The 25,826-nt window shown below is 33.1% G+C and overlaps 1 long non-coding RNA gene across 1 annotated transcript in view; it reads left to right on the top strand.

Moving 5' to 3' along the window:
- The window catches only part of LOC120892956 (uncharacterized), a 237,651-nt gene that overhangs the window by 123,784 nt on the left and 88,041 nt on the right, over positions 1 to 25,826 (top strand). The window contains exon 3 of the long non-coding RNA XR_005737808.2: positions 22,011 to 22,132. This is a non-coding gene — a long non-coding RNA (uncharacterized LOC120892956). The remainder of the gene's footprint in view (positions 1 to 22,010; positions 22,133 to 25,826) is intronic.

Here is a 25,826-nt window from a genome sequence, read left to right as displayed (position 1 = left end):
GACGAAATCTCAAAAAAAAAAAAATCTCTTTTTCAGCAAGGCAGACAAAAGTGCATCAGAGCTTCAGTAGAGCACAAGCTGAGTACAAGTGAATGGTTTATGTAAGAGTTCCAAGTAGAAACATATCCAAGTTTATCTTCCAATAGAATCTTAAAATATGAGTCAAAGTCCTAAACCATACATTTATATAATAAATAATCACCTTATCCCATTAATCACTCAGAACACAACATTCTCTTTCTGAAACTCACTTTCACTTCACTATTTCTCGAATCATCATCAAAACAATCTCATTCAATCAAACTTAATCTTTTGTGATTTGCATATCCATTCCTTAAGACTTACCTCTTTGCCATTCTCTCATTTTGATAATTTTTCATAGAGCATATGCAATTCAAATGTATACATCTTTTGACATTCTGACAAGGTAGTTAATAATAATGATAACAATAATACTAATACACTCTTCAGTTGAATTTTAAATAACGTATTTTTTTTAAAAAAATTTAAATGTGACTTTATAAACAAGGTGTGGTGGCACACATCTGTAATCCCAACCACTCAGAAGTCTGAGGCAAAAGGATTGCAAGTTCTAGGCCAGCTTTGAACTTAGTGAGATCCTGTCTCAGAACACCTTCCACACACACACACATGCTAATAGTAACAATAATAATAATAATGATGATGATAATAATAATAAAAAGGGCAGTATATGTAGCACAATGGTAGTGTACCTCTGTATTTAATCCCCAGCACCACAAAAATAAATAAATAAAATACCTTGTCAAATTATGAAAGTGAGTTAAATTTGTAAATTTACAGACAATTTAAGAAGAAAGGCTACTCTCCAAAATATAACAACTGGCTTGATATTACAGTGTTCTTGGAGAAATATCTTTAAATGTTTGATTTAACTCACCTATAAAGTCATTTGATTCAAGCCTTTTTTGTTTGTTGTTGTTGGAAGGTTTTTAATTACCAAGTCAGTATCTTTACTTGTTATAGGTCTTTTGATATTTGCTCTTCCTGTTTGAGACAGGTGAGCTAATTTGTGTAAAAAGTACCATATCTGAGAAGGAAAACATTTGATATTTTCCCTGCTGAATATGGTATTTGTTGTGCACTTTTCATGTATAGCAATAATTATGTTGAGATAATTTCCTTGTTTATATGTATTGTCATGGTTTAGATATGAAGTGTCTCCCAAAAGTTCACTTGTGAGACAATATGAGAAGGTTTGGAGGAGAAATTATTGTGTTATAGCCTTAACCTAATCAGTGAACAAGTCCCTGGTGGGATTAGCTGAATGGCAACTGGAGGTAGGTGTGGTGTGGTTGGAGGAAGTAGTTCACTGGGGGTGTGGCTATGGGGTATATATTTTGTATCTGGAGGGTGGAGTCTGCTTCCAGATCATCTTGTGAGCTGCTTCCCTCCACCATTCTCTTCCACCATGTTGTTCTGCCTCGCCTCAAGGGATGGAGCTTGCTGTCTATAGATTGAGACCTCTGAAACCATGAACCCCCAAATTAAGTCTTCCTCCTCTACAATTGTTCTAGTCAGGTCTTTCAATCACAATGGTGAAAAAGCTGACTAAAACATGTATTGTGGGGGCTGGGGTTGTGGATCAGAGGTAGAGTGCCCACCTAGCATGCATGAGGCACTGGTTCAATCCTCAGCACCACATAAAAATAAAATAAAAACATTGTGTCCACCTATAACTAAAAAAATAAATGTTAAAAAAGCATTTATTTTGCTGAGAGTCTTAATCATGAATGGATGTTGGAACTTGGTCAAATGATATTTATGCATCTATTGAGATGATCATGAATTTCTCTCATTTTATTAAAGTTTTGTCACATTGATTTACATATTTTAAGTCATCCTTGCATCTGAAGGATAAATCATATTTGGTTATGGTGTATGAGCCTTTTAATGTGTTGTCAAATTTTGTTTTCTACCATTTCATTGAAAAGGGTTTCCATTTATTAAAGACATTAGCCTGTAGTTTTATTGTCTTGTCCCATTTTTTTTTTTTTGGTTCAGTATGATTTGACCTAATAAAATGAATTTGGAAATCTTCTCTCCATTCTTTGCTTAGAAGATTTTTAAAAGTTTTGCTACTAATTCTTATTTGATCTTTGGTAGACCTCAACTATAAAGCCATCTTAAGCTTTTCTTTGCTGGGAAATTTTTTATTTCTTCTTCAGATTCCTTATTTCTCATTTATCTGTTCATACTTTTCATCTCTTCTTTATTCTGTTTTGATAGGCTGTACATTTGTAGTAATTTATCCATTTCTTCTGGGTTATCAAATGTATTGCATATAATTCATATAATTCTTCATAATATTTCCTTCTGATCTTTTTTATTTCCAATACACATGCAGTAATGTCTCCTCTTTCTTTTCCAATTTTATTTACTTGAATAAGGTTTGATTCTTTAAAATAAAAAGCCCACCAAATCTTAGTATTGCTGGTTTTTCTCTATTTTTAAAAATTCTGTATTTTATTTATTTATGCTCTAACATTTAACATTTCTTTCCTTCTGATAACTTTGAGTCTAGTTTGCTACTTTTGTAGCTCCTTGAGGTATACAGTTAAATTGTTTAAAGTTTTTCTTCTTTTTTCAGTATAAGTATTTATCACTGTGTTTCCCTCATTACTGCTTTTGTATCATTCACTAAATATCAGTCCACTGTATTTTCATATCTGTTTGTCTTCAAACACAATTCATATTCCCTTTTGATTTCCTCTTTAATTCAATGGACATTCAATCATGTGTTTCCACATAGTTGTGAATTTCTTAGTTTTCTTGATGTTATTGGTTTCTAGTTTTTTTTCATTTCGGTCAGAAAAGGTACAAGAGATGACTTCCATTTTAAATTTGTTGAGACTTGTTTTGTGACCTAAGATGATATATCCTAGAGAATGTTCTATTGGGTGGAAAATTCCATATAGGTCTGTTAAGCTTATTTGTTCTATAAATTGTTAATATCATTTTTTTTTTACTGAGTTTCTGTCTGAATTTTTTTTATCCATTATTTTAAGTGGGTATTGAAACTCCGATTGTAGTATTCTGTTTTTCATTAGTATAGTGAAGTACCTGGGTCAGGATGATTTTGTGAACGTTTCTTTATTCTTATAGTTCTGGAGATATGAGGAGCCGACTTTAGCATTGGACTAATTCTGGTAAGAAACTCATGGCAGATGGTGGATGGCAACACAATCACTGGACTGTGTGTGGGAGGAACAGATCACTTCTCAAAACAGAAGTCACAGAGTTACAGGGTCCCCCATTCTTGCTGAGAGCACACCCCTAATTAAACTAAGGACCTCCCACTGGCTCTTAAAGGTTTCACACCATCATTATCACCCTGAGACAAAGCTTCCAACACAAGAACTTTGGGGGGACACATTCAACCTTATGCAAACCATAGCATATACCATTACTGTATTCCTGTTAATTTCTGTCATCAGCTGTCAATATTTGCCTTATAAATTTATATGCTCAAATATCAGATCTGTGTATTTCTTATAATTGCTATATTTGAATTTACCCATTTTTCATTACATAATGTCTTCTTTGAATCTGAAGAGACAGCTTTAGGCTTAAAATGTATTTTGTCTAATAGAAGTATAATCACTCCTGTTTCTTTTTGGAAGTATAATCACTCTTCTTTTTGATTATCTTTTGCATTATTTTTTTCTATCTCCTACTTTAAAATGATGTGTGTCTTTAAAGTAAGTCACTTATAGACAGTATATCACTGAATCCTACTTTTTTGTAGATTTAATCATTCTATCCCTTTTGATTGATGAGTTCAATTATTTCTTTTATGATAATTATTGATTAGTGAGGTCTTGCTATTCCCATTTTGCTTATTATTTCACATCTATTTTGCAAAATGTTAACTCTCATTTTCCCTTTTATTGTTTTCATGATTTTTTAGTGTTTGGATTCTTTATCTCTCTTTATTAAAAAAATATTTTTATTTTTATTGTACATGTTTATTTACTTTTATGTGGTGTTGAGGTTTGAACTCAGGGCCTCGCGCATGCTAGGTGAGCACTCTACTGCTGAGCCACAACCCCATCCCCTATCTTTATCTCTTACACATCTGTTATAGGCTATTTTCTTTCTGGTTACCTCAGAGCTTGCATAAAATTTTTTAGATATTATACATCATATCTTATAGGTAGAACTTGTATTTCAAGTTCATAACATATTATATTCAGTTACATACAAAAATACTATGCTTTCACTTACTACAAATTTGTGTTCTTATAGTCAAGAGTTTACTTATTTTTATATTGTGTATCCATAAATAAATTTTAACATTTATATTAAGATTAAAATAAATTACACACCAGTATTACCTTAGTCTGTAAGTGTCAATACACATACTTTCACCAATGACATTTATGCTGTCCTATACTTTTTCATTGTTGTTTAGTATGTTTTTGTTTCACTTTGAAGAATTCCCTTTAGCATTTCTTGTAATGAAGCTCTAGCAGTGATAAATTCTCTTAGTGTTTTTTGTTCAGGGAAGACTTTATCTTTGCTTTCTTAAAGGATAGTGTTCCTTCTTAGTATATTGTTCTTGGATGGAGATTTTTTTTTTCTTTCAGCACTCTGAATATGTTATCTCACTTTATACCACTTTGCAAGGTTTCTGTTGAGAAATATGCTGACATTCTTACAGAGACTGCCATGCACGTGGTGGGTTTTGCCTTTTCTTACTATTTCCAATTTCCTTCATTGTTTTTGACTTCAGACACTTTGACTATAATGTGTCTCAGCGAAAACGTTCAGCTATGTGGGATTCATAGGCATCATGGATCAAAATGTCAGTTTCCCTCCAGATTTCAGAAGTTCTCTGTTCTTCTTTTTATTTTCAATTTTATGGTACTTGGAATTGAATACAGAGTTTTTTTTTTTATTACTGATCTACATCCCCAGTCCTTTTCACTTTTTTATTTTGAGATAGGGTCTAAGTTGCTGAGGTTGGTCTTCAACTTGAAGTTTTCCTGCCATAGCCTCCCCCACCCAAAAAAAGTGGGATTGTAGTCATATGCCACTGCTCCAGGTCTGTCCTTATTTCTTTAAGTAAGTTTGAGTCACTTTGTTTGTCTGCTCCTTCTATGAATTCCATTAATGTGCATATTGCTTCACTTGATGGTACCCCAGAAGTCACAAAGAGTTTGTTCACTCATTTTCATTTTTTATTCTTTCTGTTCTCTGACTGATTATTTCAAATGATATGTCTTTGAGTTCATTGATTCTTTTTTTCTGCTTGATTGAGTCAGCAGTTACAGCAATCTATTGATTTCTTTCATGTCAAAAAATTCATGTCTTTTTCAGCTCCAGAATTTATGTTGGTTTTTCTTTTTAATCATTTCTCTCTCTCCTTGGACTTACAAGTTTTTCATACACCATTTTGATTCTGTTTGGTCTTCTATCTCAAGAAGCCCACTGAGCTTCATTAAAATTATTTTGAATTATTTGTCAGACAATCTCTAGATGTCTGTATCTTGGAGTTTCATACTGGAAATTTATTGTATTTATTTATTAAGGTAATATCATGTCTTTGACTTTTTTTTCCCCCAGTGGAAAAGATTGAACCCAGGACCTCACATACACTAGGCAAGTGTTCTACCACTGGGCTACCCCTCTGTGTAGAATGACTTGTGTTTTATATAGATCTGATGTCTGTACTTCTAAGGAAATAGACAGCTCTTACAGTTTTTATAAATTAGTTTCTGTGGGGAAAGACCTTCACTTTTGTGTGGGTGTGAATATGCTGGCTGGAAGGTTTGTATCATTTCTGGCTCTTGAATTGTACATCGGGCTTATTTTTCATGCACCTCTATCAGCTGAGATCAGTTTTAGAGTAGACCTTAGGAGTCCTTGGCAGCCAAGACTGTGGGGGCTTCTATTCTCATGAAGTGGCTTGGACTGTTAGGATTCTTAGCGGCAAAGAATGGTAGATTTTCCTGTTCCCCTTTTCATTCATAGAGGCAAGTTGCAGCTGGGGGATGCATCTTGTTACTCGATTCAGCACTCAGGCATGCATGTGGTGGCAGTGGTGCTGACGTGTAAGGTGTAGGTATGTTCAGAGAGGCAATTAAACTGGGATGTAAAGGATGGAAGCTAATGGAACAGCCACAGCATCAGTGACTGGGATGCATGCCTGTTCACTGAGACAGGACACCGGTGTGGAAGATATAAATGTTTGCATAGAGACTGTGTAGTCAAGATCTGGAGCCAGGATATGATTCCAAAACCAGACTGTGTGCATACCTGCTGTGATTCCAGGGCTAGTATTACACATGGGTGTATTTAGAGTGGTCATGGAATGATGCTATAGAGCAGAAGTGTTGGGAGGATGGCCCAGAGTGGTACAGTAGCATGTCCTCTCCTGAGGCTATTTAGCAGCTTTTACTGGTGAGGTTCTCTTCTACACAGGCCCTTGAGGACCAGTGGTACTTTTGTGGAGTTGATACTGATAATCTTCATTCTTTTGTTTCCAATTATATCCAGACATCTCAGCTATGCCGATCTGTCCGGTGAGATGGGTGAATAATCAAACCAGATCCTTCAGAAAGTCCCTCCAAAGGCTGGGGAGCTGGCAACTTGCCCTGCTCTCTTTTGCCTCACAAAGGAAACTCAAAAGCTAGAGGGCTGTCTTTCAGTGCCAAGTTGTCCTCCTGGGGGATGGGATAATGCAGGCAAATGAAGGTCTTCCCATGAGTTTCTATGTAGTTAGTCCACTTAATTTTTTTCCCTCCACTGTGTTGCTGTAGCTATTTAACTTTACTCTGGAGCTTACTCAGTGCTATTTTCATATATGAAAAAAATTATCTAATTGTTTTTTGGAGAGATAGGCAAAGGTTTGAATCTCCTTCCCTCCCACTTGCTGATGTCATTCATATGATTTCCCATGTTTCACAAACCTAGACTAAACAAATTCATAGAAGCAGAAAACAGAATAGTGCTCACCAGGGACCAAGGGTTGGGGATAATGGTGAGAAGGAAGAGAGTGTTATTATTTAATAGGTACAGAATTTATGTTGGGAATGATGAGAAGTGATAGCACAAAGCATTGTAAAGGTATTTCCTGCCACCAAACCCTTTCCTTACAAATGGTAATAACAATAACAAAGAGAGATCACAGCTGCATAAATTTTGTGAGAAAAATAATTGGGTTTACTCTTGTCTCAATGAATATTGCACTGCAGATGGAGTCAGTTTATTTCTACTTTATTCTTACCTTCAGGGAACTTACTATCTAATGAGAAAGATGTAAGAAAAATGTTGGCTTGAGTCCCATTTCTGAGCATGTTTAATTCTAGAGTTACCTTTTAAACTAACAAATCAGATTATCTTTTCCTATTCCTACCCTGCCTTGTGGAGATGACTATATAGTATGGTTTGTACTTACAAAATCTTTCCACTTATATTTCCACACTATGTTCTAGAGATCACAATAGAAAATCTAATATGACACCTTACAGGGATTTAAGTACTAAAATAAAAACATTGTGCTTTTCTTTATTTTGACAAAACAAATATTGCAAAGTAAAATGAAACATTTCATAATGTATATGTTGAAATAGGAATTTATCAAATAAGTAAACTAGAGAATATGTATGTACTATTAGCAAAAGTGTTTTATTTTTATATTGGTTTATTATGCACTCAATCAAAATATCTTTATTAACGCTTCCATGAGCTATGATACATTTTGATGTTAATAAATGATTTTAAGGAAAAGAAAATGTGCTGAATGCCTACTCGGTTGCTAAATGAAAATTACAATTGTCTTGGCATAATGTTATTAATGTTTATTTTTCTGTATAATTTTATATAATTTTCTGAACATTAATAGGAACTATCATCTGTACCTCTCCTTTGCATCTTAAGCATTGGCAGTCTGGTTTTAATAACTGTTTTCAATGTATATATTCTTTGTCTGATTACAAATGCATTAATTAGTATGGTTTTGTATAACATAGTATTCACTGCACACTAGTTAATAAATAGTTGTTGATTTGAATTTATCCTCTCCTCTAACTCTATTTACCAAAATATTTATAAGAAAGCTCCATTCCCTAGGCATGAAAGAAACTATCAAGGTTACATTAATTTGGAAAGTACTAATCTGGAATTGATTTTGAGTTAATGAGGATATATTTTACTTGTTTGAGCTTTTTAAAGTACTGGATGCTTTAATCTTCTGATATATATATATATATATATATACACACACACACACACATATACACACACATACACACATAATTTCTATAATATATTCAAATTTTGTTTTTATTTTAAATTAAGATTGATTACAGAACTTCCCTACTAGAAGAAAGCTATATTATGAGTGTGATTTCTTTCTACTATTTTTCTACCATTATGTAACCAGCACAAATAAAGAAGCCAGTAGATATTCAATAATATTTATTTAATGGAGATATTGTTTAATTAAATAAATTTGCTTAATGTCTATTATTTGTTTTACTATTTGTTTAATAAAATATTTACATATATTTAAGAGTTAAATTAAAAAATAAAAATATTTTATGACAATACTCAAATAATTAATGAATTATAGAACATAAAAATTGGATGTTCAGATTCATGCACGTGCAAACATGCACACATATACACACATACTCACACACATATTATTTTAAAGGAAAGTAAAATTTTGAGATTGTGTCACATATTTCTAAGTAAATATATAATTAGAGACAAATTCAATCAAGATCTCAGTGCAATTCTTTTGGGATTTGATCACATTATTGTAAAGCTTGGGGCGTTTTCTGGCTTTGAGTAAGACTATTTAAACTTAGATATCTCTTTTTTTATCCAAAATCTCACTAAAAGAAGAGAATGAAGATTAAAAACTAAGTATAAAACATAGAAGCATTTAATGGTCTGAATTTAGAGCTCACATATTTTAGCCATTATTTATATGCCTACTGATATCTTCTAAAGACTTTTATGTGCCCAAACTAATCCTTATATTAAAGTAAATAGTTTCACAATAGGCATGCCCCAATAGGTTATAGTTGCTGTTATGGAATTAATAATTTTGTTTGACCAACAATTCTTATGTTGAGATATTAACTTTCCATTGTGATGATATTAGATGTAATTAGATATGAAGGTGAAGCCCCTGTGAATAGGATTCATGCTCTTATTAAAGGGACACCATAGCTCTCAATCCCTTTTTCCACCATGTAAGAATATAAGAAGTCAGCAGTCAGCAACCAGGGAAGAGGTCCCTCTGCAGAAACTGACCAGAACTGTGAAAAACAGATTTCTGTTTATAAGCTTCTTAGTCTATGATACTCTATTATAACAACCTCAAGTGACTAAAGCAGGTATACAACAAGAAGTTGATCATCTTCATTTTCAGGAAAACTTGAAGTGACCTAGGTTTGCCACTAGTTTTGGAACCTGTTTCTGTCAATGGGAAATACTCCTGGAAGCAGATAGCACTCCAATATATTTACTGACAATGAGATAGTTACTTGCTGGTACTCTTTAATACTAGGGGCTTGGCTAAAAAAATGCTCTATTACCTAGAAAAATACTACAACAATTAGAGACGGAATTCACTCCTATTGATTCCATTATCCACAAGGAACTGGTGACACTGTTGAAACAGTTTGGTTTCAGGGTAATGCAAAGTGGACAGTTCCAGTAGCCAAATGGGGTTGAGGAATGAGCAGGTGAGCTGCCTCAAGACATACATAACTATGAGTGCATCACTAAATCTGTATGTTTAAATATGGTAGTCTACTGAAGATGGTGGAATCTATCTCCAGAATCTGGGTAGATCTATGACTATTTGATCAGTAGCATGAAGAAGTTGTGATGTCTAGTTGCTAGTCATTTAGTAAGAGTTTAGTAGGTTTTACTGTTGGTTTCTTGGAATATAAGCTCTTTTAACCCTGTGATCATGCTGCAAGATGCTTGAGGAGTCTTATAAAGATGTTCACATGGAGACAAATCAAAGCACTAGCTCACAGAGCCTGGATGAGCTCCCAGCCAGCAGCCAGAACCCAGGGCTCAGCCATAATTATGATCTTTCTTAAAAATGAATCTGTTAGCCCCGATCAAACTAGCCTAACTGGCACTACTTGGGGGGAAAAAAAGAGCCTTCTCTGCTGAGCCCTGCCCAAACTAGAAATGTGTGAGGAAACGAAATTGATGCTGTAAATCACAACATTTAAGGGTGGCTTGTTATGCAGCAATAGATAACTGGAACTACTAGTTGTGGTGCTGGAACTACTAGTTTAGTGCTTTCCATATCTGCTCTTGAGCAATTGCTTGGAAGCATACAAAAGTCTGAAAATGAAAGTTCCATCTTACTATGAAATAATTTATATGAAAAGTTCAGTTATATTCACAATATATTCACATGAAAATAATACACCTAATATTATATTCATCAATAACAGAAAAACGACTATGCTATTTTTATAATATAATTGTACAACTTTGATAATTCTCAAATGGCTTACTTTCTTTCTCTTACTTGTACAAAGTTCAATGTTAATAACAGCTAAAATTTTTTAAATAGATTATTAGGAAAATTTAATAAAAAAATAAGATCTGACATTAAAAAACATTCAAAACAACCTTATGTTCACAGATTTAGTTTAAGTCACTATGGAACTATTTGAAAGTGTTTTACAGACTAATATTATTTTTTTAACCAATACTTTTATTGTGTTTTTACAATGATTATATAAAATAAAGGCAATATTTTGCTGAGTTTCATATAAATAGCCACAAATTGCCTCCTGCTTAGTCCCATATACCGTACATTGAAAAGTTTGAAAAGTACTAACGAAAATGTATTCTCTTTATTTTGAAGCTTAAGAAACATGCAGAAAAAACAATTTAAGTACTTTGCCTCAAATCACACTAATGGGAATTTATAGAAAAAGTTTGAAGCTGAATGTGATGATGCATGCCTGAAATCCCAGTGACTTAGAAGACTGAGACAGGAGAATTACAGGTTTGAGGTTGGCCTCAAAAACTTATTGAAGCCCTAAGCAAGTTAGACCCTGTCTCAAAAAAAAAAAAAAAAAAAAAAAAAAAAAAAAAAAAGGGCTGGGGTGTAGCTCAGTGGTCAAAGTCCCTAGGTTCAAGCTCCAGTATAAATAAATAAATAAAGTAAACCTTCAACCCAAAGCTGTTTAATTTCAAAGCCTATCATCTTATATATATACATGTATATATATATTTTATTTTTCCTCTTAAAAATCTTAACTCTAGGAAAATGTTTTGATCTTAATCTTAGAATAGTATTTAATAATATGATTATATAGCCAGTTTTAGGCAGCTCATGCATCAAAACTGAAAATGATAATATGAGCTTTTTTGTTGAACAAAGATTTATTCAGGAAGTCTTTAGATTGAATGACTCCCTGCTCTAGATCGACCCAATACTCATTAGACAGGGGAGAATATGACTCTAGTTTTGATCAAAGTCAGTCACAAACATTCAACTCAGGAATATAAAGTAAATCCACAAGATAATGCTCATGAGTTTTACAGTGTTAAACCCTGGATTGATACAGCTGTTGTGTAAGCTTTGTCTACCTTAACAAATAGAATTTATTTTGCATATGCCAAATAAAATAAAATAAAACTGAAATGCACAACCTCAAACCTTGATGTATATAAGCACAAAGTACATCCTCTACTTTCAAATGAATTGTAAATTATACTCCTGAATAATGATACAAAAATATTTTATCTTTTTTCTCAAACATATGAAATAATACTGAGAATTAATGTGGTGACTAAATTGATTAACATAAAACTATTCTCAAATATCTAATCCTTTTATTCGGTTTTGAAAATGCTATTCTTTCTAGACATATTCCCTTCTATCACTCCAATTTAGGATTATTTGCTATATTGCTGTTGAGTGTTCAAGGTGGTAAAAATAGCCTGGTTTTATATGAATGGTTTTGTATATGTGCTTCTTTTTCCTATTCACTTGTCATTTTGTGTTATTTATATATTCTACAAATTAAAGATGGATCTTTATAAATAGTAAGCAAATGTATTTTTTCTATTTATCAACAATTAAATCTAGAAATTATAAGTTAAGGAATTGTGGGAGAACAAGGTGAAGTTTGAATAATTTTCTGTAGAGAGAACCTGGATTTAAGATTTCTACAGGGACTTCTCTTGAGAAAAGCCAAGATTGGATCATCTTTACCAGGAAGTGATAATTTGGGAGAAACCCTACTTTTCTCACTCTGACCTAACTATGGCCTCTCTACTGGACAAAAATTATTCAATCTAATTTTTGAAACCCCCTTCCTAATGTTTTTTTTTTCCTGCTAAGGTTAAGTTGACATTGCTTTCCAATAAGATCATTAAGTAGAAATACTAACCACTGGCTGAAAGAGGTAAAAAGGTTTTACACCAGGAGAAACCTTCATCAGTTTAAAAAATTGTACGTATTGAACTATAGTCAGGATCATTGCATTGTTCATTAAATTGGCCTCAGTTGGAGAAAGAACACTGGCAACTTAATTAAAGTTATGAGGCTTATGATAAAAAACTGTATGATATTTATGAAGCAAAATCTTTTAGGTTTTAGAATTTGCTTTATAGGTTGAAACTATGGCTTTAATAAGATTGGCAGAAACAAAAGGAATTTCATGATTTAGAATACACATTGGTGTCAAGCATGCAGAAAAATAAAACATTTTGATGAAGAAAAAGCAACAACTGGGCAAAATTCACTTGGTTATAGGAAGATGTTAACAAAATATCAGCCAGGTAGATATGATAATTTATAGGGAAATGTTATGACTTTATAATCTCAAAATGCATACTAAACTGGATACATGGTATATACCTATAATCCCAGCTACTCAGGAGGCTGAGGCTGGAGAATCATAAATTCAAGAACAGCCTGGGGAATTTAGCAAGATCCCACCTCAAAATAAAAACGGTTGGGGCTATAGCTCAGTGGTAGAGTATCCTTGGGCTCATTTCCCCCCAAAATAAACATACATACATGCATATATAGGTACATTCTTTTGCTGAGGCAATGAATAACCTGAAGATTAAATGTTGGCCACTGACAATGATACCAGAATAAAGAAGAGCTGTCTATGATCAGAAATCAATACAACTAGTGGATATTTCATAATATCTCAAAAGAGAAGCAAACAAAGGCATTCATAATGAAAGCCAGGAACAGATGTGACTGTAATGAGTGATAATGATTATCAGGAAGAACGTACAAAAAGTATCATGGTGAGAATCAAGATGTTCATTCAAGACATTATGAACACAACAATTAAGCTATTAATTATTGAATTTGTACAAAAATCATTATTCAAATTTTTATCTATATATAGATACATACATATAATTCAACAATGAACATTCATGAATGGCCTACTAAAACATGCTTGTACATTAAATTCACTCTATGTATCACTCTCTAATTGTATACCTCTCTCTCTTTCTTTCTCCTATTTTATATATTTGTCTGTTCATGCTGCATGTAAATAAAATTATATAATATCACCTTTACTTTTGTAAAGGTAATAAAAATATTTAGTTGAATATTATTTTGAAACATATCCTTAATGGTTTGTCCAACTGTATTTCATTCATTTTTACTGATCTGTTTTGATTCAATTCATAAGTTATACTTTATCCATCTATTTTATGGGCAAGTATTCTTTTTTCCATATATTTTAATGAGACTGCTTGTATATATATATCTCCCTGTTAACAAGTGAGTTTCTTCAGATGGTGTACCTTGGTGTGGAATTACTGGATCACAGGGTCCATGCATTTGAAACTTTACTACATATACCAAAATTGTTTCAAAATGGATTGTGATAAATTGTGCTCTGACAAGCAGTTAAAAAAGGCTTAACACGTGTGCATACAGCACTCATTACATCAAACATTTTCATTTTTCCATTCTAATAAATATGACCTTTTCCTTATTGTATATTTTTAAATCTTTTCATTAATGAGATTTATATCCTTTTAATAGAGATTTTTGCAAATATTGATTCTTTTTCTGAATCAACTGTTTTATCTTTTGCTTATATTCTACAAGGACAATATTTTCTTATTGATTTGTATGAATTCTTGATTGAATACTATATCAATCCATTGTGGTTTACCTTGTTTTAATCTTATCTAATGGTTCCTTGGAGACTTATAGATTTGTGTTTAATGTTTTAGTTTCATCCTACATGAAATGTTTTTTTTTATAAATGTGTTTTTCATATGGATAATTAGGTATAATAGCACTAATTTTTTAATAGCACTATTTGTTAGTATTTTTTTCACTAATCTTTAATGGCTACTCAGTAAAAACCATGTTTCTTCTCTTTTAGCTCCATTGATATATGTGTTTATTCAATCACAAAGTTTAAAATTACTATGGTGTTGTTTTAAGCATTACTGTTGAATGTTTCATGTCATCCTACTGCACTCTCATCAACAATATGTTGGCTATTGTTGGATGCATGCTTTCTTATTTTACTTTATTTATTCATGTAATTTATTTTGAGCAGTGCAGGGGATTGGTCAATATCAATTTTAAAGTAAGGTTCTAAGTTTCCTGGAAACTCTGTTGGGATTTGATAATTACTGTGTTGAATTCAGAGATCAATTTAGTAAAATTGCTTCCTAGGAAAAATATTGATAGGTATAGGCAAATGTAAATAAATAGAAACATTGTGCTGTTTATTCATAATGAAAGCCAAGCAAAAGAAGCGAATTTAAATCAGTTAAGTTTTGTGCCTGAGGCAAGTGCTTCCCTTGTGTCACCACAGCCCCTGCTTTGTAAAGGAGTCAGTCTTTTACAGAGAATCCTTTGCCCACAGCACTCACCTGTTTTCTAATCTCATTACATGATTTTATCATACACCCAGAAACAATGGTATTATCTAAGGCACCTTGCTTCCTCTCAATTTTTCTTGTCTAACAGGTAAATTGTTTTAATTCAATTAACTCAATTTGATCCCTCACATTCCTTGAGGCTACTTATTCTTCCTGACTTAGTTTGTATACTACATCCCTCTGGCCTCAGACCATGAAATAGCATCTTCTTTACAGATCTCCTTTCCCCTGGTTCCTTTGCCCTCTAATCACTGCCTTCTAACATCACTAGTAGGCTTATCTTTCTGACCCACATGGAATATCTGATGGTAGAAACATTTGCTTAAGAGACATTGTTAAAGTTACTTGGCAACTTTTACAAAATAAAGATCAAAATCTTTGGTTTATGTAAAATTTTGCAGGATTTTCCTAATTAAGTCTATGTTACTAATATCTATTGAGCTTTCACATAGTGGACCATATTGAGCTTTTTTAAACTTTATTTTCTTTGCTCATCCTGCTCTGCTGTCCTTGGAAACCCCTTTCCCTTCCTCTCTCTCACTCTTCTCTTTCTCTCCAATTCTTCCCCTCTCTCTTCCCTCCTATCTCCCCTCTTCTCCTTTGTTATTTTTTTTTCCAAAATCTCCTGCTCATCCTCCACAATCCCTTCCTCAGAAGGACATTGTCTTTAATCTTCAGGTAGAAGTTTCTTCAATTAACTGCCACTTCTTGTGTAAAACTCTATTTTTGTAGTTAATGTTAAAGTTATTTACTTATCTTTTCCTCAAATGCAACATGAGTGTCATTTTTCTACTTTCTAGTCTCCCCCCCCACAATAAGAACCAAATGTGTTATTTCTATACAAATCCAAGACTTTTGCTACAGATAATTTTAGTTTGGAGAATACCAACTTGGCAAAATGCTCTCCTAAGCTTTACATTTAACTAAGTTTAACTTTTAAAGTACAATTCAGAATCCAAAGTACACAGTAACAATAATCACAGGTCTGAATGGATTAACAAAAATCAAATGATAGCCTTAAATCTCTTATACATTTAGGAAACAATGTTAATGTTCAGAAATTGACTCAGTCAAAGCAAACATATATCACAGGTCTTTATAACCTAAGAAACAGCAGTTTATTTAACCAGTTACAAAGTAATCATTTATGACTTTAAAACAGATACAAACCCTATTCTTAATACCTAGGTTGGTGCCTGGACTATGATGCATTTATTAAATGAGAAGATGTATTAAAGAGGTATCTATAGTAACTATGATAATCAGAAAGTCCTGTTTCATGTCTTGAAGCTCAAAATGACATTTACAGTCAAAGTTATTCTATGAAGAGGAACCCATCTATATTTCATTGACCAAAGGCAAAAGATACCTATAAGTTGGCTATTATATAAAATGACATTCAGAAATGGAATTCATACCAAGTCGATGGGTAAAAGTGACTCCACCAAATAGCATAGGGCAGTGAATTAAGACTAATGACAGACAGATGGAGTAAACAGAAATTAAGCTTAAATAAATTTACACTAAATAAGTCATTTTCAAAGGCATTTTATTTGTTTTTATATTTGTAGTTGTTAATGGACCTTTATTTTTTATTCATATGCGGTGCTGAAAATTGAACCCAGTGCCTCAGACATGCGAGTCAAGTGCTTTGCCACTGGAACACAACCCCACCCCACTAAATAAATGATCTTTAAAATCTGAATTTCAAATTTAACCAGGACTTCTATATTTTAACTGCCAATGTTAATCTTTATGGCAAATCCAATTGGAATGCTAAGTAGAACCTAAGGAAGGGTTTGGAGATACACTTAAAGTTTGGCTGTGAGCAACCGCTTGAGATCTATGTGTGACTGTAATCTCCCTTTTTGTCTTGTTAAAAAAGAAAGAAAACTGTTTTCAAGAATCTTAAAGGCCTCTAAAATTTTTCATGAACTTTTTCTTCCAAGACTTCCTGCATTTGTTGAATTGTTCTTCTTTGTATTGCATTTATGGCTATTTTCTTTTTCCTACTTAAAAGAAAAACAAAACAAAATCTTTATACTTGTGAGATCTATTTCAAGATATGTACACATTTTTATTGTTATGTATTTTCTTGTATGCTTTAAGAAAACTTTAAATGTTTTTAACCCTATAAATTAATCTATAATGAATTTAAATTCTTATATGTAAACATTTTTGGTTATTTTATTTTCTTGCTTGAAATTATTATGTGTTTTAAGTAAACCATTTTCGAGTTAAAAAAGACAAAAAATAAAAGTAGAAAACTTCTATTCTTTAATGTAAAGCTATTTAAATCACTCCTTATCCTATTCCCAAATGCAACCAAAGATATTCTTTGCAATTCCAAAACCCAGTATTAACACAAATGTTATTACTCATAGGTTTTTGTCTAATCGCTTAAACAAAATGCCTTCTTTCTACCCATTTTACATTTTAATGAGAGGTAGTGATTCCCTCCCCCCAGTAGTAATCAACCCATGGGAATTTTGATTAAGACTAAATATTATTTCTGCTAGACAGTACCACATTTGTATACTAGCAATTTTGTCCTTATGTTCTAGATTGCTTTCTTGAAAAAGAGCCTTCCTTCAGAGCCTATGATCCACAAACTCCACTAGTGTTATCCAGGCACTGACCTGTATTAGATTAGCGCTGTTCTTGATTTTCTCCTTGGATATGGTTTTCAACCCTCCCTCTCATCCTCATGTAGACTTGACCAGATGCTTGGAAGATCTCTGTCATGAGCATGCTATGTCATTAACATAGATGAAACATGTTTGTGTCTTTCCACAATGTCAGAATGTTTGAATAACAATAAATTCACAGTCTATACCACTTTTATCAGTGGCAGTTCACTGAATACTTATGGGTCACCAAGTCATCATAAGCCAGCCAATCATAGACTCTTTTACTTTAATCTTAATTTCTAATATCTGTTACACTCAATTCGCACATCACACTTCACCCAATTATATCAATAAGTTACAAAAGGGCTAAGAAAGGATTAAGATAGCCATAAGGGTTCAGAAAGCTAAACTAAGAGCAAAGGCAGAGAGCAGATATGAATGAAAAGAGTCATTGTAGGTCATCAGATAAATTTACACACCAGACAAAGAATTTGCTCAGGGTACAAAGCTGTCAAAGCACAGGATCATATTCTAGACAAAGTTCTGGACAGATGATAGTTTCACAGTGTCAACTTATAGTAGGACTCGTGAAGTCATCAGGGGTAAGAGAAACTGCACTCTGCTGAAGCCCCTAGACAGAGGTTCAGATGTTTGTCACTGTAGTGATTTTCCTGGCAAGGCTTGAGATGAGTGACCAGGTGACAGGGTCAGGGTGATGCTGTCTCAGGGTGCTCCTCTTTTTATGAGTCTTCAATGAACTGGGGGTCACATCAATACATGGTCTAGTGTATTTGATAAGCTCATGGGTCAAGTTTTTCAGAAGAGTTTGATATAGCCATGCACCCATGTGCTTCTGATTAATTGGACAAGTTCACAGTGGTCATTTTTATCAGTAGGATTATCATTTTATGCCATATGGTTTACAAAGCAGGTGTGGAGTCATTGCATTTCAGTACTTAAACTCAAAATGGAGTAGCTTATGACCAACTACTGCTTTAAAAGGTAGAGTAACAAGGTTCCAGAACAGTCTAAAAACTTCTGTCCTATTCATCATGGAGTATAGAGCACAGCACAGCCTCCTCTCCATAATATCCAAGACCTCTGTCTGAGACTTTGCAGGGACCAGTGTCCATGTCCAATTCTAGGATGCCAGCCCTAGCAAGGAAATTGCTGCTTGTGGTTCCTTATTTTAAAGTGTTTTCCTGGAAATCAAAGATACCTCAGGGGGAAACCTGCCACCATTATTTGGCTAAAAGAATAGACTATAAAAGTTTTGGAGTCTTCAAATATTCTGACAAGATGTTAAATGTTCAAATGGATATGACAATGATATTTTGAGGACTAATCAGATGTCAGAAGTGTCCTAGAATCTGATTAGAAATGCACCGTTTTGATTGATGTCAAATTCTTGGAGCATAAGATAGAAATTCAAATAGATATTCACTTTTACATACACTGTGAATATAGGAGAAAATAAATTGGTAATGGGTGGGAAATGGACAATAAATCATTCCTGTCTATGAATTATACATATTGACATAGTCTTAAAGATTTTTGGAAAGGGAGTCATTTACTGTGATTACTTACAGGAGGGCTGAGGATATTGGATGATGAGCTTTAGATCAAGAAGACTTTCCATCCTTGGTGCAATCATACAAAGCTCTGGCATTGTGAGATTCAGAGGAGAAAGCTGAGGACCCTTAAGTCCAGGAGTCCCATCCTTCATAAACTTTTTCTTCCTACACACAAACATACTCTACTTACTCTACCAACATGACTAAAAAAGAGCTGCAAAGCTTGCACAATTCTTGTCCTTAGAAATGGTGCTGAGAATTGCCAGGACAAATTCATGTTCATCCCTTCTAATGTAGGTAACACATCGAGAGCTTTAGAATAAATCAAGAGGCAAGGCCGACTCAGAACTGACTTTTGGAAGTGATTTTCTAACACCCAATTCTGAAGAAAAAACTATATGTTCTAAATTTTTTCATTCAAATTTAAGTATCCAAGAGGTCTGATTCCATCTGTCATTTATCAAATGTTAATACGATCTCACAGCAAAAACAAAACTTCTTTGGTACTGTGGATTCAACCCAGGGACATACTGCCATGGAGCTACATTCCCAAATCTTTCCATTTTTTATTTTAGTACAGGGTCTCAAAGAGGTGCTTAGGGTGCTAAGTGCTGATTTCAAACTTGAGATCCTCCTGCCTTAGCCCTCTTGAGTTTCTGGGATTACAGACATACACCACTGCACCCAGTCACAAAATTCTTTTCTAAGTCACTTTCAGTTATATTTTTAAGAACAAATATGTACTGACAATATTGTAAAAACAAGCAAAGTACTTTTGCATAGATTATCTTAATTGCTCTTAACTGCAATGATGTTTAGCAATTTTATAGATGAGGAAGCTAAAGCCAAAAAAACTTATATTTAGTAAATCACAAAGGTTGAAGTAGAAAGTTCTTTAGGTTTCTAATTTAGTTTACTTGCTTACTCACCAGATTTCCTGCAATGCTACAAATTAGAAAGTGACTGGGTTGTTTCCGCTTGTGATTTCATAACACAAAATGTTTAATCTGTCATTTTTCCACTAGAGGAAAAAATACTTTTGTGCATCCAGTTTTTTACATTATAGTTTCAACATGTTACTAGAAATTATCAAATACTGCTGAATAAAACACTAATTTTCCTTATTTCCATAATCACCAAGAAGTTTTCTACTTTTGACATATTAAGTAGAAAAATAGTTAAGAATGGTCCTACATGAATAAAAATTAAAAATTGATACTCTATCACAGGGAAAATCTTATGTGTGAGCTAAAAAGAATAAAATCTAAAAATAAATTAACAGTACATAGTTCTGCATTTCTTAGCATTTAAAAATATTTTATGTGTTCCATTTTGTCTCAGTCACATCAAAAGGAAAAGAGATGATGTCTGTGCTTCCTTACCCTTTTCAAATCACCCAGATGCTGTTATATACCAGGCCAATGGGAAGGCAAAGGCTCTCCATTTTGCAATGAATTACACTCTATTTGCTACTTGCTCTGATTTCTTTCCCCTTAGTCTCCCTCAACTAGTGCCAAGAATTTCTCTTGTGCTGTTCAACGTCCTCTGTGATGAAGCTCTCCTCCCCTGGGAAGGTGGCATGTGGATTTATAGCCATACTCACAGTACTTTTGGTAGGGGCAGCTTTTGAGAAAGTGAGAGAACCTGGAATGACCAAAATTCTAAAACTTCAATATGTGGCCAGAGTTGCATATCGAGTGGAAAAGAGGAGAGAATGTTTAATTTGTTTTGATTTTATTCATATTAATTTCTTAACAATCTTTTCCTTTTTCTCTCACTCCTTTGCTTTCTTTGGCTCTTGTCCATTTATGAAATTCATAAAAGGAATATCAGCTCTGTCTATTGGTCAACATGATGATTACAGTTAATAATATATTGTTTTTTGAACAACATAGTATATTCTTGAAAAATAACAAGAGAGTGGATGTGATGATAATGATGTGAGATAAGGCATATGCTAGTTAGCTAGATGTAGGCATTCACCAATGTACTTGTACTTCACAGCAAGGTATTATACATGGTAAATACATACATATTTACCCACCAACTTAAGTAAATTATATATATATATATATAAAATTTAAAATAAATTTTTAAAATATTCTATGTGTTTATTTTATGTGTGTGCATATGTGTGTATGTGTGTATATGTGTGTGTGTGTGTGTGTGTGTGTGTATATATATATATATATATATATATATATATATATATATATATATATATGTAATGGTCTTAGGTAACTTGAAAACAAAGATCCTTTTAATTACTTACTCCATTGTTGATTTTGTTTTTAACTAACTGAATAGCTGGTTATGTGTTAATCATGGACAGCTCTTTTTAATTAGTTTAGAAGACATTAAATTTGAAACTTCACTGAATCATTTTTGTGAAAAATCAAAGCATTTTTGTACATACACAGGGAACTGGGTCAGGGTGAATACTGCCTCTTCTATGTATCATTCTGCATGTATTATTCTGCAATTAATTTGATGTTTTCTTTCTTCTTTCTTTCAAGGGCCTCTGATTTGATTGTTAATCATTTCTTTTTAGCTTATAATTTTACATTCGATTCTCTAAATATGAATCTTGTGTGTGTGTGCATATATGTTATACATCTTCATTTCTTTAGAAATCTCATAATAGCAAAACATAGAAAGGAACTCAGTATCATAAAACATTTGTTTACAAGAACTTGTACAGAATTGCTGCAGGTCACTATCAATGGTGTATTTATTGCCAGTCTGAAGCAGAGTTGAACGGTAACTACCTGAACTAATGAGCTTCCCTGTGGTTAAAATGCTCAGTAGTTACTTTTCAGGAGGAAATATGTCAGTCACACGTGGACTGACCATCTCTAAAAGAATTCTGATTCCTTTTATTTTTCAGGTGAAAACTGAAACCCAGTCTGTGACTGGAGGGAATCTTATGCATGCCTGCCCTCATCATAACTCTGGAACTGCCTTCTCCATTGCCCCTGAGAACTTGATATACAGAAGATCTTTTGAAAGGTAAAAACAGTGAGATTTATTATCAGTCCCCCTCTGTAATGCCAAATGATGGCATTAGTGTATTTTGCTCTAACATGCTATTTTTCTTCGGTGGAACCTAAATATGTTGCTCCATTAGGATTTATCCCATCCATCACTGCATGAGTTTTGTAAAACAGAAGAGAAGATAAATATTACTCTCTTTAACATCTAGGTGGCATAAGCACAGAGTTTAAGTGACTTGTCAGAAGCATAGTCACTTAGTTGTCAAGCCTGTATTGGAGGAAAAAAAATGATTTCCAATTCTGTACCTGTAAATTAAATTGTGTAATCTAGCAACTGAAGCATCAGATTGTACTGAAACTTGCTAAAAGGACTGATAAAACTTGACAAAGAACTTTTTCCTCTCCACAACATTCATGCTAGGTGAGTTGAATCTGTTAGTAAGACACATTATCATGAAATTTCCCTTAGCCCAGTTATTTTTTTTTAAAGAGAGAGTGAGAGAGGAGAGAGAGAGAGAGAATTTTTAATATTTATTTTTTAGTTCTCGGAGGACACAACATCTTTGTTGGTATGTGGTGCTGAGGATCGAACACGGGCCGCACGCATGCTAGGTGAGCGCGCTACCACTTGAGCCACATCTCCAGCCCAATCCAGTTATTTGTTAATCCCCCTTTACAAAGCTGGAGAAAATTATGTTGATTCTAGTTTGTAAAGTGAATTGTTGGTTCCCCTTGTGCATTTATTCTTCATGCATACTATTTTATCCTCCACCATCCCACATCACTCCTACCATAGTGTCGAGCACCGTATTCATTTGTTTTCTTGTCCATTTATTCTTGAAGACTTGACCTAACATCTGTCTCTCTACTCCCAGCAGTGGGCATGATCACAGATATTGTTTGCTCAGTTGGTTTATGAATAAACATAATCCAGCACATTATACAATAGACTGTATAATTCATGGAGGTATGAAAGGGTTTTCTTGTTCTTCCTGGGCCATTCCAAATCTTGATGTTTTGTACATAGTACATGTTCAATAAATTGTATTGATTTTATTGAATTTTACACATAGATGACCACATAAAGAGGTAGTTTTAACTACACACTGTTTTTTTTTTTACTTCCTGTTCTCCAAATCTCAAAACTTATAGTATCCAGTTTTCTTATCATTGCTGGAGGATTTGAGGTGTTCAGATGAATACTGACTTAGTGTTGTCAACCTTGTTTAGAAAAAAAGAACAGCCAAAGCAAAATAGTTTTTTGATGTCTATTCATAAAAGGTCAGCACCTGTCTTCCTCTCTACTCTTCTAGGAGTGAAAATATTAGTATTATAAGTGTCTTTTTTTTAAGAAATAGTTTTTTGTTCTTTGGGTATATGTGTGGGCTCGTGTGCCTGGACATAGACCCAAGACTACTGTTTCATCACAATACAAGTTATGTAGGCAAGCATCACAAGATAAAAGTGTTCAATTTATTCTTGTAGAAAGTTCACACATTCATGCCAAAAAATATTTATTTTACCATAGATTTTAATAAGCCCTTCTTTGTAGAAAACTTTCTTATTTCTTAATAATATTCACTGTTAAAAGATTTTACTTGTTTGATATGATCATAGTGAATTTCAAGGGGCAACAAAGATCATAGACCATCTTGTACTTTTGTTGTTTCTAATATTGCTAAAACAATAGTTAAGCATATATAGACATTTATGTGTGTATGCATATATATGTATGTGTGTATATATTTATAAATATCTGTGTCCATATAGATGTATTTGTGTGTGTATAATCTTAAGATTAGTGTCTGATAGGGTAACTTGGAATGCAAATTAACTTATTTTGAGAAGAGACAAATTAGGTCTTAAGTTAAAGAATAATAATGATTACCTTTTTGTTCTTCAATGAAATTCATGAACTAGAGTGAGACATTCTGCATTTTACACATAGAACTTCTGGTTGTGGGATGTGCTCTTGAAAAGGGGCATGTTTATTAAGTTCTTCTGACAAATACGATGTGCATATCTTAAGTTGTTGAAGCAAATACATTTTATTTTCATTACATGCTTGCCATCTGCTTCCAATAATAACTAACCATAGAGGAGTAAGACATGTCTGAGGAAGGAACCATCAGAAACCACCAGGGACACTACTGAAAATAGCATTCTGACTCTCCCCTATATACTAAGGAAATGGAATTTTGAGGAAGAAGATCAAATATTTCCCCTGGAAAGTTCCCTTTTAATAATACATTCTCTGCAAAGTATAATATGCTGCCATCAACGTGATATTCTTTTAGAAAATACTATCTTTATTCAGAGATTGTTAACTTTTCTATTTCAGAAAATGCATTACAATACTATTTTAGAATATTATCTATATATCAAAAGTATTTTCCTTTTTTTAATTTTCAGTTTATCCCTAAAGGGAATAAAAACCTTTAAATGTAGGAAAATTGCCACATTTGGGAAGAAACTACATGCACACAGCACAGATATTTATATATAATTTACATTCAAAAGTAGCATACTTCTTCCATTACTGGTTTTTATTTTACATTTGATAATAATGGGAGTCATCATTTTGGCCTGTTTTTTATAGAGGAAGCAAACCTCAATGAGAATTCCAGAGATTGCATACTGTTAAACAGATGTATTGATCTTCAAGGTTTCACTCCACAGGAACTAGACTAAATCTCAGTGCCAAGAAAAAGCAATTTAAAAAGTAAAAACAGGAAATTCTTTAGCTTTCTAGAAACTTTGAGAAAATGGTCAATAATCCTTGAGCATTTAATGCAATAAAAAAGGGCTGTTCTCTCTGAAACTTACTTCTGTCATCTATAAGACATGGGTAGTAATAGTTTCTACTTGTTAGAGATGTGAGGAGAAGTGGGATTGAGCATTTAAAGTGCTTAGAAGAAGGCCTGGCACATGCTCAATATATAATAAATGGCACTGTTTCCATTACAAATCAGGGAGTTTGGTTCTCTCTCTCTCACTTATTTTAAAAGTAATGCTGCTTGTTTACACAAAATGAAAACTTCTTGTTTAAGTGTATAGTCGGATAAATTCTGACATTACCCTAAAAAGTTCCTTCTGCTCCTTTTCAACCTCAGACAACCACTGATCTGCTCTTAGAAATATAGTTTAATTTTATGTTAGATGTTCATACAAATGGACTTATATAATCTGTACTTTACTGTTTGACTGCTTTGGCTCAGGAAGTTTTGAAATCTACTTATGTTTTTGGTTACTATTTTTTTTTGTTTTTATTGCTGAACTGTATTCTATTGTTTTAATATATGTTACTTTTTTGTCCATTCACCCACTGATAGAAATAAGGATTTTTTTCCATTTTTGTTTATTGTAGTAAAAGTTGTTACGGACATTTTTACACACATATTTTTAAAAGCAAGTATGTTATAATTTCTCTCTTATACCTCTTTTGTGGGGGAATTTTTCTCTCAAATGTGTCTGTTTAATTTTATAAGAAACTTTGAGTTTTGCAAAGTGACTTTATTTTAACATTCCTACTCACAATATAGGAGAGTTACAGTTGTTCCACTTCTTTTTTTTCTATTTTATTTGTTCTTCTTAGATGTACATGACACTAGAGTGTATTTTGATATATTATTACAAACATGGAGTATAATTTATTCTAATTAGGATCCCATTCTTATGGTTGTACGTGATGTGAAGTTTCACTGGTGGTG

Source organism: Ictidomys tridecemlineatus, chromosome 7, assembly GCF_052094955.1.
Source record: "Ictidomys tridecemlineatus isolate mIctTri1 chromosome 7, mIctTri1.hap1, whole genome shotgun sequence".
Classification (NCBI taxonomy): domain Eukaryota; kingdom Metazoa; phylum Chordata; class Mammalia; order Rodentia; family Sciuridae; genus Ictidomys; species Ictidomys tridecemlineatus.
Note: the sequence above shows the minus strand (reverse complement) of the source record. Positions and strands in the feature narration are given on the sequence as shown.